Raw genomic sequence first — 14,991 nt, forward strand, 5'->3', positions numbered from 1 at the left:
AAGGTTTCTTTTTCTTTCTTGACTTTTATGAAGTCAAGCCCCTCACCTGAACCCAGATACAAACCATGGAAAGTGTAACTGTACATTGTCCCTATACAATCATCACCTTCAGCATTGTTCTGCATTATCTGACTTATCTTAACTCAAATACTCACCAAAAGATATTTCCATTAATACCTGTCCCTTGAGTTTTAAGATTGTAGGATAAAGAGATATGAAAACTTCTGCCAGCGTTATCAAGTTGTAACCAAACAAATAACTATTTTGTAAATGTAGTTGCCTCTGTTTATCATGCCTAGCCACATTTAAGTGAACCTTGGCTGGTCTTTCTATCCCCAAAGTCTCTCAATCCAGTAGGTTACCTTTCCATCCATTAAGAGGCCTTTTCCCACACTCTATGTATTAAAGGATATATTAAACAGCATTTACTTGCTTTACGATTGGAATTACGCCTCTGCACCGGTATATTAATATCAACAACAGCCTTTGAAAACCGTTTTTTCACACCTTTTAACTTTATCTCTTTTGTTTCTCTTTCTGTCCCTGCCAACAACGTGGCTTTCTCCCTAATCCACCTTTTATAAATGTGTAATTGTAGGCTCCACAAAGACTAACTGTGATTGTTATCAGAGATATCTATAATAACAACAAATGGCAAGAGAGAATCATATTGATTATTGTCGGCTTCCTGTGTGAAGTTCAAGTGTGTTTGGAAAACGACTTCCCTGTTTGAAGAGAAAAGTTGAGCCTAGTGACTCGTCTGGGGGAAAAGCTGCTTCTTAGAAAAGAGCCAAGCGGATCTGGCCAAATACTGTCCATTCTTCCCCCTCCCCATCTTACTGACAATCACACATCCACACCACCCAGCGGCAGGCGAGGGGGGGCTTACCAATCGTGCTTTCATAAGCTGCCAAAGCGGCTTCATTGGCTTTAAATGGAGCCTCATTACCACCGTGCTTCAAAGCTCAACAACGGCATTTTCCAGCATGGGGTCTCGGTGTGTGTGTGTGTGTAGGTCTGTTTCTTAAATCTTCTCTTTTTCACTTTTCATTTTAATGATCTCTATGACTAATTTCCTCTATTTTTATTTCTTCTTTTTATTTTCCCCCTTGGAGACAGCGAGTGCATGTGTGAATATCTGAATGTATCTGTGAACACTCATGTATGCTTGTCTGTGAGTCTGTGAGTGTGTGGGTCACCAAGCTCTAACCCCCACTGAAAACCGCAAAAAAATGTGGCGAGAAATCTGTGTGGACCCAGATCATAAATATTCAGTGGTGAAGGTCTGATCTCTCTCTCTCTGCTGCATGTCTTTTCTCTGAGTGAAACCAGCTGTCGACTGGAGAGACACCACTCCCTCTGGAACTGACAACATGCGTGACAATGACCACACCTCTGCTCGCACATCTGTCATCCTTCAATCTTTTACATTTTTCCATCTAACCTTAAAATAGCACATGTTCCTCCAAAAGGAAATGTCTTCTTTTCCCTTTCAAACCCATCCAATCTTCTAACCCACAAATAGGCCAATAACAATCATGGTCAATTTTCCAGACACAAACACACAGTGTCGAGAATTGTAAGGGGATGCTGTCACACAAAACTGGGACTCAGTGTTCCTTTGTTGCTCTTTTTTATTGGAGAAACACACTTTATTGGGCCAGTGAGTGATTGAGAATGAGTGAGGAATAGGGGGGTAATTTAAAACCAGTGTGGTCCCTGATAGGAGCATTGTGCAGCACAAGCCGCTCCTAATCCGCCCCTCAGCTTTGTGTTTGATTGGGTACTGTTGAAAATGGGGATGAGTCTGCCTCTTCAAAGCCTGTAACATAAGAGGAATGTGTGTGTGTGTGTGTGTGTGTGTGTGTGTGTGTGTGTGTGTGTGTGTGTGTGTGTGTGTGTGTGTGTGTGTGTGTGTGTGTGTGTGTGTGTGTGTGTGGTGTGTGTGTGTGTGTGTGTGTGTGTGGTGTGTGTGTGTGTGTGTGTGTGTGTGTGTGTGTGTGTGTGTGTGTGTGTGTGTGTGTGTGTGTGTGTGTGTGTGTGTGTGTGTGTTGTGTGTGTGTGTGTGTGTGGTGTTGTGTGTGGTGTGTGTGTGTGTGTGTGTGTGTGTGTGTGTGTGTGTGTGCGCGCGCGCGCGCGCGCGCTGCCCATGTATTAAGGTGATCACAAAAAGCAGATTGTGTGCAGATGGACAAATAGAAATGATACCGTTAGATTTTGCTTAAGCCCCTTTATGAGTCGTCTCACTTATTACGGCGCATTTTAATAGCTTTCCTTCAAGACTTACAATCCTGGCTTTAGGGGTAAGTCATTATTAAACATTCACTTCAATGTGGGCTCAAACACTTTTAATGAATGTATTGAAAAACACCCTTTCAATATGTTGCAGGGTTGTATTTGGCAAAGAATCGTCCAATCGGATCATGGTGGGCTACTGTGGGATCAGGCCTGGGGCACGCATTACGGTTCAGGATAAAGGTTGGATACCGAAAACGTCTTGGCTTTGATTTGGCCAAAGTCTTAGGAGAGAGGTATGTCTAAAAGATAATTCACCTTGCACTCTTCAAAAGCTGGCCTGGATGACGGATGGAGAGGACTTTAAGGTCACTGGTTGGATCCGATGTAAAGAGTCAATGTATCATCTATACAGGAGGAACGCTTCATCAAACGAGGACAGCTGACAGAGCAACGTATGATGAGTCTCACATTTTATAGGAGAAAAGTATTTTTGAATTAATAGATTTCCGAAAGCATTATTCATTTACATTTTTACAAGTGACGACAGACTGATTGGGGAAAATGTGCAATTTGAGGAGTATCCATTCTGAATTGGCTTTGAGTCCAATCGGCCGTGTCAGCCAAACATTTGATTAAATATGCATAATTCAGAGGTGAACTGGGGGCTGTGTTTAAAATAATTCTGACTCATTGTTTGGAATACATATACACAGTTTCTAAAGCGACAGAGAAAATACATGTTGCAAAGTCCTATCGAGCAAGGCAGCAATGATGTTGACGATATGTCTGTAAGCATTTATTCCAAAAACTGTGGTTCTAGACAGAATTTCTCAAAAGAAATCTCAGATCAGACCCAGGTTTAATAGATTTCCAATGAAAAACTGTCATTTTTAACCAAAACTAGCTTCGAATGTATCTTTTCTCTATGCAGCAGTCAGAAGTGGGAAGTAGTGGAGTACAAATACTTTGTTACTGTACTTAAGTAGATTTATCTGGTATCAGTACTTTACTCCACTACGACTTTTTACTTTTACTTCTTACATTTTTAACACAAATACCTGTACTTTCTACTTCTTACATTTTCAAAACAGGTTTGTTACTTTAGTTTGAATGTGTGTTTGGTGGCGTGATCATTATTATTTAGAGTCATTGCGTGCCTATTGATTTGAACACGATCCGTGTATCCATCACTGGTCTTCTCTAAAGAAGAGGGACCAATGGAAACGTTGTCATGTTGCCATTGTTCAGCATGGAAACATTCATTAGCTAACAATGACATGATTGTTCTATTAATATAAAGGGAGGTCACTCTTTAAAACAGATTTTATTCATTTATTTATTTTATTTAGCCTTTATTTATACAGGTGTAGATTTCATTGAGACACAAGGTCTCATTTTCAAGAGAGACCTGTTCAGTGGTAACACTACCACAAAAAGTTACAGACAGACAGGACACTAAACACAGAGGCAACACTCAAATACAACATCGTAAAAAAAGTAGTCATTGAAATCCATATACAGTCAGATATAGCAGGTGCAAACACCCACAGAGGATTTCTCCAGCTTTTTTAAAATGAGTTTAAAATCCGTGATGGGTATCAAACTGGTCAGCTTAAGTTCCTGCTGAAGTGTGTTCCAGGTCGAGGGAGCAGAGTATGATATGGCTTTTTTCCCAAGCACCGTGCGTACTGAGGGGACGGACAGAGTGATGTAATTTTGAGATCGTAGTCTATAGCTGTACTGTTTGTGTGATATGTAAGTGGATATGTAGAGGAGCAGCAGTCCAAGCATAGCGGTATAGATGAGTTTGTACCAGTGCAGTGATCTGCGCATTGATAATGATGTCCAGTTGACTAAAGCGTACAGCGTGCAATGGTGTGTGAGGGGTTTAGAGTTGGTTATGAACCTCAGAGCCCCATGGTAAACAGCGTCCAGCAGATGAAGGGAGTGAGCTAAGGCGTTCATGTACGCAACATCCCCGTAGTCCAAGAGCGGCAAAAATGTGGCAGCTCCAAGCCGTTTCCTCGCACTTGTGGAAGAAAATGCTTGTAACAGATGGTAGTTATGGGTACGATAAGTACATTCCGAAGCCCATACTTCTTCTTTCTCTTGAGAAAATAAGTTTAGTCAGTACTTCTACTTTTACCAGAGTATTTTTAAACACGAGTAGCTGTACTTCTACTTGAGTAAAGGATGTGTGTACCATCTCTGGAAACGGTCCATTACTCGGTAATAAAAAAAATTGATTTAGTAATAATGCTTCTCTTTCCTCTAGGCTCAGGCCCTCTTTCAGCTCCTCACCCCAGGCCATACTGTACCGTACTGCGTCAGGCCCGGGCCGATCCACTTCAGGCCCCATCTGGTGGCATTTAGCACCAGCTTCCCCGCCTCTGCACTGATCTCCGGTCCACATTAACTGCCCTAATTTGTCTGCCAAAGCCCACTCTGATTGCTACCATATGATGCTATGTGAAAGGTGAGGGATGCCTACTTATCTGTGAAGACGGACAGAGAGAATGAGGAAAGTGGGGGTTTAAAAAGGAAAGGGGCAAGCAAGGTTAGGGAAAGAGGTTGAGAGAAGAAAGGAAAGTGATTAGAGAATGACATGGAGAACAGAGACCACATGACAGCATGGGAACGCTGGATGGGTTAGCGGTTGAGACGACTCATGAAATGTGTTAAAAGTTAACTTTGTGGTTTTGTGGAGACAGTAGCTTTCCCCCCCAGAGACGACATTGAAGAGTCCAGAGTGAGATGTCATCAAGCCCCACAGTTCAGCGGGACTTCAGTTGTCAAGCTTTGATGCAGGCCCACATTATCCCCCAGTGAAAATAAAAAAGATTCCATTCTGAGACTTTTCATTTTCCTCTGAGTCCACTTCTCATGTAAAGGACCAGCAATTCTGCAAGCTTGCGGGGATTGTGGTCGTTGTCAGCATTGTGACAGTTAGACAAGTGAAGATCTACAGTGCTTGGACAGGGCTTGAGGAGCTTCTTCTTGTCATGGAGCTGACTGGTCTCCTTAAAATTACGATGATTACAAAACTGCATTGTCAATAACGTTCTGAGAGAAACCATTTTACATTTCTAAATTAGCATGCTAACATTTGCTAATTAGAACAGAGAACAACTTTTGGAATTGGCATGTTAGTGTTAGTCCGAATAGTATTGACAAATCACATTTGACTTTTTTGTGTAAATATTATTCTGTATAATTAGAAATCACTTTATGAATGCAGAATCTCTAGGCAACAGGACTACAAGGTAGTGTACTGTAGGTTGTAGTGGTTCTAGCCCGAATAGTGTTAACCAATCACATTGGACCTGGCTTTTGTTGAATTGAGAAAAACAATCTGTGTCAAAAGCAAAGGAGGCAAAACACTAATGCAACGTCAGAACCCATTGAGCATAGTTTGACAACAATTCATTACATTATTTTCCTAAAAATGCTATTAAGTTGGCTTCTTGTTGTCATCAATGAGCAACGCACATAGGAGGAAGACTTTGGCCAGATATCCCCTACTGTGGAAACCCTGAAATATATTGGCAGTTTTTCCCATGGGCTAATCGTCATCAGGGTTTAGGATGGGACAAAGAATTGAATCGATGATTGCCAATACTTTAAAAATAACTTCATTTCAAACTTAACAGTAAATGTATTCTCTCCAGAGTTGAATGAAGCCATGACTAGACACCTTCTTCTCCCTATGTTCCATAGGCAAAGATATATCCATATGACTCCAGATTGACATCAACAGGCATGTGACAGACTTTCCATATCTTCACCAGAGTCAACCTGCTCTTGGCTTCTCTTTCGAAGCCTCAGCTGATGCGTGACTCGACTGCAGCTGCTCACCAGGACGTGATTCTGCCAGGAAGACCCCCTTCCCCGAGACCCATCACAGGTAACGACAGCTCCTCCATCATTATTCCTCCAACATGTCTAAATCGGCCATGGATATTTGAACTTAAATGTGTTGATGTAGTATTAAAAATAGTCAGAAAGTGAAAGACTTGAACCATGGTGCTTTTTCTATTGCTTTTTGACATTCAATCACTCAATGGCCCAATAAATACTTGTCATTTACAGACTTGGTAACTCTTAAAAACCAATGTCAAACTGTGCTGCTTCCCCGGAGAAAATAGTGCCCCGTCACTTCAGAGCACTCGCACTAAATGAGTTTCAATTCATTCCAAATAAGTCTTCAAAATAAAACAAATTATGTTCAATTACACAAACACCACCTCAACCCCAAATGATCGATTAAGGGAGATAGTGTGGTTGGATTTCGAGGAAGGATATTTTGAAAAGGAAGGCTTCCTAAGGGGGAGAGAGGCACCCTTCCCCCCCCCCCCCGTCCACCAGAGGAAGTTCTGGACAACCAGGGCCTTGTGTCTGCCAGGGAAAGCAGGAATCAGGCTCTTGGTTCAACAACACAGGCACCTGTGAAAATATGGGCAGCACACCACGTATCAAACCAAATAAACTCACCTTGGCGTGGAGCAAGGGCACGCTCTGATGACAGATGCCACTCGGCAGCCACGCCCGCAGGCCAATAAAACACCTCGCTAGCGTGATGGTAGGGCTGAGGACTAGATCTGGTTTTCGTGCCATAGAGGCTTCATTTGTGTAACATTGCGTGCTTATAAATTCTGGTTGAAGCACAAATGAATGGCAAACAAAGGTTAAACTGTGTGGAAGGTTCTGATCTGCAAAAAAAAGCATATAGAGACTATTCTAGGAATAACAACCTCAGCAGTTGCAAAACATCAAACTACACATAGAAGGAGCAACAGAGGCAGTCATTTTTATAAAGGCGGAATTCCTATGAGTGTGTGTCACAGTTCAGTGGCTTGCTGAGCTGTGTAGGACCCAGGGCTTGACATGGTTGTGTAAAACCAGAGGAAACCACACTTCCCGTCCTCTACTCCTGTTTCTTGAGCGGTTATGGCTGATGCCAAAGCTACGGCCAGGGCAACACAAGCATCGCTTCATGTGGTATAACCAGAAAGAAATCACGATTTACTTTGGCACACCAACCTCAGAATTACCAAGCCGACTGAGACCCTTAGGCGCTCAAAGACACAGGCGACATTTTAGGTAAGGGTCATCCTGGCATTAACTAAATTACTAACCCTAACCCTATTTTATTTATTTTTATCTTGACAGGAAGAACTGTCCTATTGGTTTGAATGTTGATGAGCTTTGGAGTGTTGCGACGTGTTGGTAAGTCGTTGTTTTTGCGAGCATTTGTGGCAGAAACAAGTGAATGGAAAAACAATCCATACCAGTGAAATTGGCCAGATAATTATAACCACTCGCTGCATAACCAGACATAAATCCTTTCCTTTTTAAAATACAGTACATTTCAGCCTCAGGGAAACCGGACTGAAAAGTATTACACAAATTATTTCCATCATAATGTTCAGTGAACCTGTTTATAACTTTTTTAACAGATTATGGTTATTTTTACCTTACAGTTTCCATTATGTAAGAATGTCATATTTGGATAATCATACCATATGAGCTTGTCTTGATGAAATTCGTCTAGGAATGTAAACGTATTTAGCCTGACTAAAGCAATTTATAACTGAAATTAAGATGGGATGAAAATGTTGGCTTTGAAGTTTCCGTCCAAAGGACCGGCAAAAACTACATTTGTACATTCTTTTTGTATGAAAGGCAGGTGTTCAAACCGTTCCACACAACACGAGCAATGATATTGTGAGATATGGGACTGTCAGTAAGGAGCAATAGAGAGGATCTTTGAGTAATGCTCCACCTGAATGTGCACCTGTCCTAGCGATCCAAGAAACCCGAGATTGGGATGGGGGCAGGGAAAACCCCACCGAAGTGATTGTGAAAGAGCCAGATGTGTGGAGTTTTTGTATATATTTCAACAGACTTTTGTGTGTTTTTGTCTGCTCAACACATCATCTTTTAAGCAGCGAGACATCGTTATTCTACACTCTTGTTGTAAAATGAAGACCTCTTTCAATGCTTGATAACCCTCCCTGAAACATCATGCACTCTCCTGTGAACTCTATATATATTTTCTCTCATTTCTCATGCTTTGAAAAGTCAACACTGATGTTCATATATGAAGGATAGGATGTTTACATAGCCCACTGACAAAAGCAGGCCATTTTGCAGAGAGATAAAGCAGCTTTGAGCACAATCAAAAACACAGCAGACCTGAACGCAGCATCATGAAGAAGCACTTAACTCCTGAATCCAACCATATCCGCTCTGCTGCAGCACTAGAAACCTACAAATGACAGTTATCTCTGGGGTCGAAGGTCAGGAGGCAGTGGGGCTGTGTGTGCCATGGTGCCATGACAAAGTTATGATTATTATTTCAAGGTTGAGGTGAGGATAGGGTTATTGGGGGAAAGGGAGTGGGGCCGCCGTACCACACAAAAAGCATGCATAATAACAACCAGGTGAGAGGGCTTCGTAAGCTCGCTGGAATGCAAACGACTCCTGAAGCTCTATGTGATTGCAAATATAAAAAACGGGATTAAAAGCGAGCAAGAATATAAATGGGATTTTGTTTGTCTTCTTGTTGTAAACACCATACTTGACGTTCACGAAAATGCCAAATTTGTAGTTGAGTGCAGACGGTCACAAGGCAAACTTACTATTTTAAACAAAATGTGTTTGTTTTACGCCACCATCAATCTCTGGCAGCCCTTGCCTGTTTTAATCTCCAGCCAAAACTCCTCTTCATTCCTTTTTTCTCTTTCAACAAATCTTAGTCAGTCAGTCGAGGGTGGCGTTAGTTGGGAGTCAATTACAATACACCTTCTGAAAAGTCCCTGAAGACCTGTTGGTTTGTGGTGTGAACAGCGGTATCGCGTTACACATTTAAAGTGCGCTGCAATAAGCTGACGGTCATTAGAAGGTGTTGAGCTACAATATGGCTAACACCAGCCCTACAATAATCACTGTGGTTATGACTTTTCAGCGGCGGTTAGCACGGCCTACTGTGGAGTTTGATCGACTCAAGCGCTTTGGAGTGAATTCATGTTGACTTGGAGCCATTTGGAGTTTACTTCGAAAATATATGGACCTGAATCGTTATTTGTGGGTGGATAATTTGAAGCAGATTTGTGACATGTCTCATCTGAAAGATTTTCTCTGACATGCATGTTTGTTTTGCTCTGAGGTTTAGCCAAAACAAGAGTAAAGGGAGTTTAGAGAATGAGAAAATGTGTGTTTGAGAATTTCACAATCTTACTTTTATTGCTTTTTCAAGGCAAAATAAATGTTGCGTTGTTAAACAGTTAAAAACTGAGAATGTATTCCCTCTGAATTCCCATTAATGTTAAATTAAGGAGAACTCCAGAAGAGTAAAGTACTCCTACAGTACTACTTTATTTGTGTATGTAAAACTTTGATATGACTTCTTCCTGTTTGTTATTGATGCACACTTTTGATTCCAAACATAAGATGATCTGTACACTCACTGTCATTTTCCAGATTACTATATTTATACTTCTCAGTGTAATGCATGCATCCTTTCATTTGTTCATTCTTTTTTTAACTGCCACCATCTGCTTTTAATTAAGGGGCCATCTGGATACCCCCACCTCATACGCCCCATCCCCTCAAAAGATGGAAAGTTAAACATGTGTGCAGCGCTCACTTTTATACCTGAGAGGTGAGCTCTTTCAGAGAATAAGGGTGGCTACACATTATAGAATATGTCCAAATGAATAAGCATTTTAAGAAATGTGTATGCAATAAACATTGATTAATAAGCTACTGTTGATGTCAGCAAAACTGTTATTCTTCAGGGAGGAATTTGACCCTTGTAAACTAGCAAGTTGGTAGGGACCCAAAACAGAGCTAAAAACACAATTAACACATCAACTCCAGGTGAATAATATAGTTGCTTCATAATTGCTTGACGTCTAAATAAAATAAACTGTTTAAAAAGAGTCTAGAGAATACCATGTCCTAGAATTTGCCACAAGAGGAGATATAGTTAAATAGATTCGATCAAATCCCCTATGGTGGCAGTTTTGCTTTAAAGTGCACCTATCATGCTATTTCTAGGCAATAGCATAGGTCTCAGATATATGCAAATATATAAAAAAACATGTCTATGAAGTGTTTTGCTCAAAATACCAAACAGATCACCCATTCTAGCCATGCCTCATATCCCTCTATTTCACTTCCTGTTTCAAAAGTGCTAATTTTGGGTATAAAGCTTTAAAAAAAAAAAGATTGTAAAAAACAAAAGGAGGGGGCTGAGCTCATGCGGGAGATTCTACCGGCAAATACTGCCGTGATGAAACGCCATATTATGGATTATCAAGGATTATTTCTGAAACAGTATGGAGCTCAAAGGCTTTCTCTCTTGCCGGTTATACCACAAGGTGAGTTCCTTTTTATTTCCTGCTTCTTCACACACATGCTCTCTCCTGTAGGCAGGTTAGCTCTGAGTGTTAGCGATGCTAATGTAAACATGCGCCGACCATATTACGTCCAAAACAGTCGGGCATTGTTTCTGATAGAAACGTTTCTGATAGGGCCGTGGGTGTAAAGCCAGCCTACATTTCCGATATTACGTCATATCGGACATACATCTGGATCAGCTCCGTTGTAGCCCCGTTTTTAGAGATTTGGGTACGGAGGAAAAGAGAGAGGGTTTTATTTTCTGACGCTGCGTGAGTTCCCTGACACACCGGGGACACATATTTACGTATAAAATACATAAAAAAGTGCATTTTGCATGATAGGTCCCCTTTAAATATGCGTCGAGTGAATAATCAAAATTGCGGTCGCTAATCACGTTCGCTTGGCTATTTAAAAATGGCGAGTTTGTGAAAATTCTTCAAGACTAACCAGTAGTCTCTAGTCTTCAGTCCAACTTTTAATCCACAACCAACAAAAAAAACTTCTTATAACGACCAGCTTTGCTTAAGGACGAAAACAAAAAAAGCATTTGCCAGTAGATCAAGATTAACCAACATCTCCATCTTGCAAATAAATTATACATTTGCGAATTGCCTCAATCCGTTGCCAAATGTCCAAACGATACTTTTAGTGTTACTGTCAACACCCAGAGTCAGTCATTGGTGTTGTCTGCCAACCCTTATAGCTACATCCCTACCAGCTGCCTCCCCACATCCCCTCCTTCAGCCTTGGTGCAGCACAAGGATTCCCCTCACTCTCTCCCTCCTCTGTCTATTTGTCTTGACATCTCTTACCGCCATGCTAGCTCCAGCTTTTCTCCCACGGTACAGTGCGCAGTCGGTGCTGCAGATGGCATGGACCTCCGCCCACTGTCAGTACTCCACCTCACAACCTTGTACATACCTGCGGCCAAGCCCAGCTGCGGCAGTACAAACATACAGAAAGCTTGCATTCCTATACACCCTTTGGCCTGCCTGTCTGCTTAGCATCAACCCTTCTGGCTGAACTGCTACTATAATGTTGTAGCAATGTTAGTGTAATGTTAGATGATGTTTAAATGATGCCCAGGCAGCATGCAGAGAGTCAGCCAACCCTTCAGTCATATACTGTAGCAAAGGATCCTGATCATATTAGGAGTTACATCACGTCAACCCAGTATGCATATTTTATATCATAAACCATATTTTTTATACAGATTTTTGTCAGTCATTGTAAAAAATATGGTAATTGCTTCTCCAAATGTTAAAAGTGAAAACTACAAAAGGAACAAAGACTCTTAAAGACACAAAAGAACAGAGGAGTTCACGGCTTTGCAACAAAATGTCCAAAGTAAAAATATTTCTCAGAGCTTTTCTATCAGACCTGACTCAACCTGTAAAACAAAATGAATGTTGGATCCGTTTAACAAACAAAGCTCTGTCTGCCCGGCATTTATCATTTGCTTAAACTAAAAGCATGGATCTCTTCCAGGTGACATAGAAAAGTCTTGTTGTGTAAACACTGCTCATGTTGTAAAGTAAACTCTTTTATTCCATTTGGTTTCCATAGGGTTTGAAACCTTTTCCATATTTTTTATTTCATAATATTGAAGATTTTTAATCTGAATAATAACCACACACCTTTGCCTTTCATTTAATTTCAAACCTTTATTTACCCAGGTGTATCCCATTGAGATCATTGATCTCTTTTTCAAGGGAGACCTGCTCAAGTAGTTCCACATGAAACATAAAAACATAAACAGAACAACAAATAGGACATTTTACAGCATCATTACAGGGATTACAATTTACAATAACTATCCACATGAGCAGGTACCAACAGCTTCCGATTGAGTAGCATCCAACCGAGCTTTAAAAACATTTAGTGGCACCAGTTCTCAGTTTCCATTTCAATTGCAGACTATTCCAAGACAGAGGAGCTGCACATCTAAAAGCTATCTTCCCTAAAACAGTCCTAGCAGTTGGCACATTTAATAAAACTATACAGCATGCGATCTCAGGCAGTAGCCACTTACAATTCGCCGTGAGATCAGGGAGCAGATGTAGGATGGAAGTTTATATCACTGCATGCTCAACTTGATATTGCTTAAGAATTCTAAGTGTCAGACTTGAATGCCAATTATCCTAAATGTCCATGTTTTGCAATGCCTGAATCAGGGGGTGATTTCACAGGTTGTTAAAGTCTTATTGCATAAAAGTCTATGAGAAAATCACCCAACTTCTCACTTGATTTATTACCATAAACATTTTCCTAACAAAGTTATTGTCTGCTAGTTTGAAGCCTTCATCAATACAGCATTGTGTTCAATTATGATCACTATTTGAGTAAAACAGATGCTAAGGGTAACCGTGGGATTCTCTGGTCACTACCAGGCGTCCAATTGGATTTGGTCTGTGTGCTAATCCCACAATTTTAACCTATCCACAGTTTGTTTTTAATGTGTCCATATTGTTACACTTTGGTTGGCTGCAATTCCCATACTTGTTTTATATTGCCCTTAGCTCCAACCTCTCATGTCACATCTGGTTTTAAAATAAGGCTGCGGCTTGAATTTGTGGCTTTAAAACAATAGTCCACAAACCAATATGTAACATCTCACCTTCATCTTCTATAAAGTCTGTGAGCTACAGCCAAAACTTCGTTGGTTTACTGTAGCTTAGCATAAGGCTTAGCGGACTCAGCATGTTAAGAAACATGTGGGTGTGATGACTTTGATTAATCACTGATTAGTTTTGGCATAAATATCTATTGTTTGACAGAAAATATAATTGTTTCGTATGTCTGTGTTCAAATGCATTAGTGTGCATGTGTATGAATATCAGAACCAGCAGCCAGTCTCATTAAATGCATCCTCTGGTTGTAAAGGCCCTTCAGAGGCACACCTGAGCCGGCTCGTAAAGCAGCCGGAGCGACCTGCAGCTGTCTGCCTGTCCTGCTCGCTGGCTGTTAGCTACCTGTTTCACTTCCCATACTTTCACAACTAACTAATTACCTGGGGCCTCATTTATAAAGGGATATACGCTCAAAAAATGGCGTAGGCCAGTTTCTACGCACTGTTTGCGATTTATAAAATACTAACTTGACGGGAAAACGTGCGGTCCTCCACGCAAACTCTAACCCATGCTACGCACTAAGCACAAAAACGGGAGAGACGAGAAACTGCGACACCGTTGGCAGAAGGAAGAATGGAGAGAAATATGTGGAAATAATACCATAAACAAAATGTTACCTCTCATTTATCATATGAAGAATTCATTTTCAAACATTGATTAAAGCCAATCTTAAAATGATTAAACAAACGCCTGTTTGAGACTCCTCAGTGCACACAAACACATAACTTGGAGAAATAAATAAATATGATATATAGATATGTTATTTAAAACCACCTCGAATATGTTGTGTTAATGTTATGAAATGTTTTCTCATAAATGATGCGGTTTTGCATTTATATAGGTTGTACGAGCATGGTTTTATACTACCATGTTTAATCATGTTTTATGCCGTTTGCTAAGACTTGATAAGTCGCTCATAAAACACAGGAGGTATGGAAACTAAGAACACCATATGTGGTCAATTGTACAGCTAATATAACACAACACATTAGTTGTATTTCCTTTAACTGGTGGATATAGAGTTGCTGCAGTGGAGACGCTGCGCACAGCTGATCGACAGCTGGGACACAAACCACCAAATACGAAAACATAATTCAGATCCAGTCGTCATGACTCCCCTCCGGAGGGATTCCCCGATCATTTCTTACAGTTTCTCATCAAGGGGGTGTCTCCTGTCCCCGGTACAAACAAGAAGACGGTAGGCTTGTTTGAGACGCGTTGCGGCTCGCCTCGAAAGTAGACGAGAGTAGCCGATCGCAGCCGGGGAGGTCTCAAAAAGCTCGCCTGAAGTCGGACAGCTCGGAGTCGGCTTCGTCTTCTTCTTCTTCTTCTCTCGGTTTTTTGGCGGATTGCAAACAACTTTAAGGTGCACCGTGCATACCGCCACCTCCGAAGTCGGTTTGACTCGGTTTGCATTTATAAAGAATGCACACATGTGTTTAATCGTTAATGTCAGATATGTATAAGTAAATACATTTGTTCCTGCTCAAGATTAGATTCAACTTTATTGTTATTGCACATATTACAGGTACTGAGACAACGAAATGCAGTTTAGCTTCTAACCAGGTGCAACAAGCAGTGAAGTGAAAAGTAATTTACACAATCTATAGAATAAAATATAGAATGATGAATAAACAGTGAGGGGTATGAATACACTAGATATCAGCCTGTGAGCAGTATGAACAGTGTGTATGAATATGCTAAGATATATAAAGTA

Source organism: Gymnodraco acuticeps, unplaced genomic scaffold (assembly GCF_902827175.1).
Source record: "Gymnodraco acuticeps unplaced genomic scaffold, fGymAcu1.1, whole genome shotgun sequence".
Classification (NCBI taxonomy): domain Eukaryota; kingdom Metazoa; phylum Chordata; class Actinopteri; order Perciformes; family Bathydraconidae; genus Gymnodraco; species Gymnodraco acuticeps.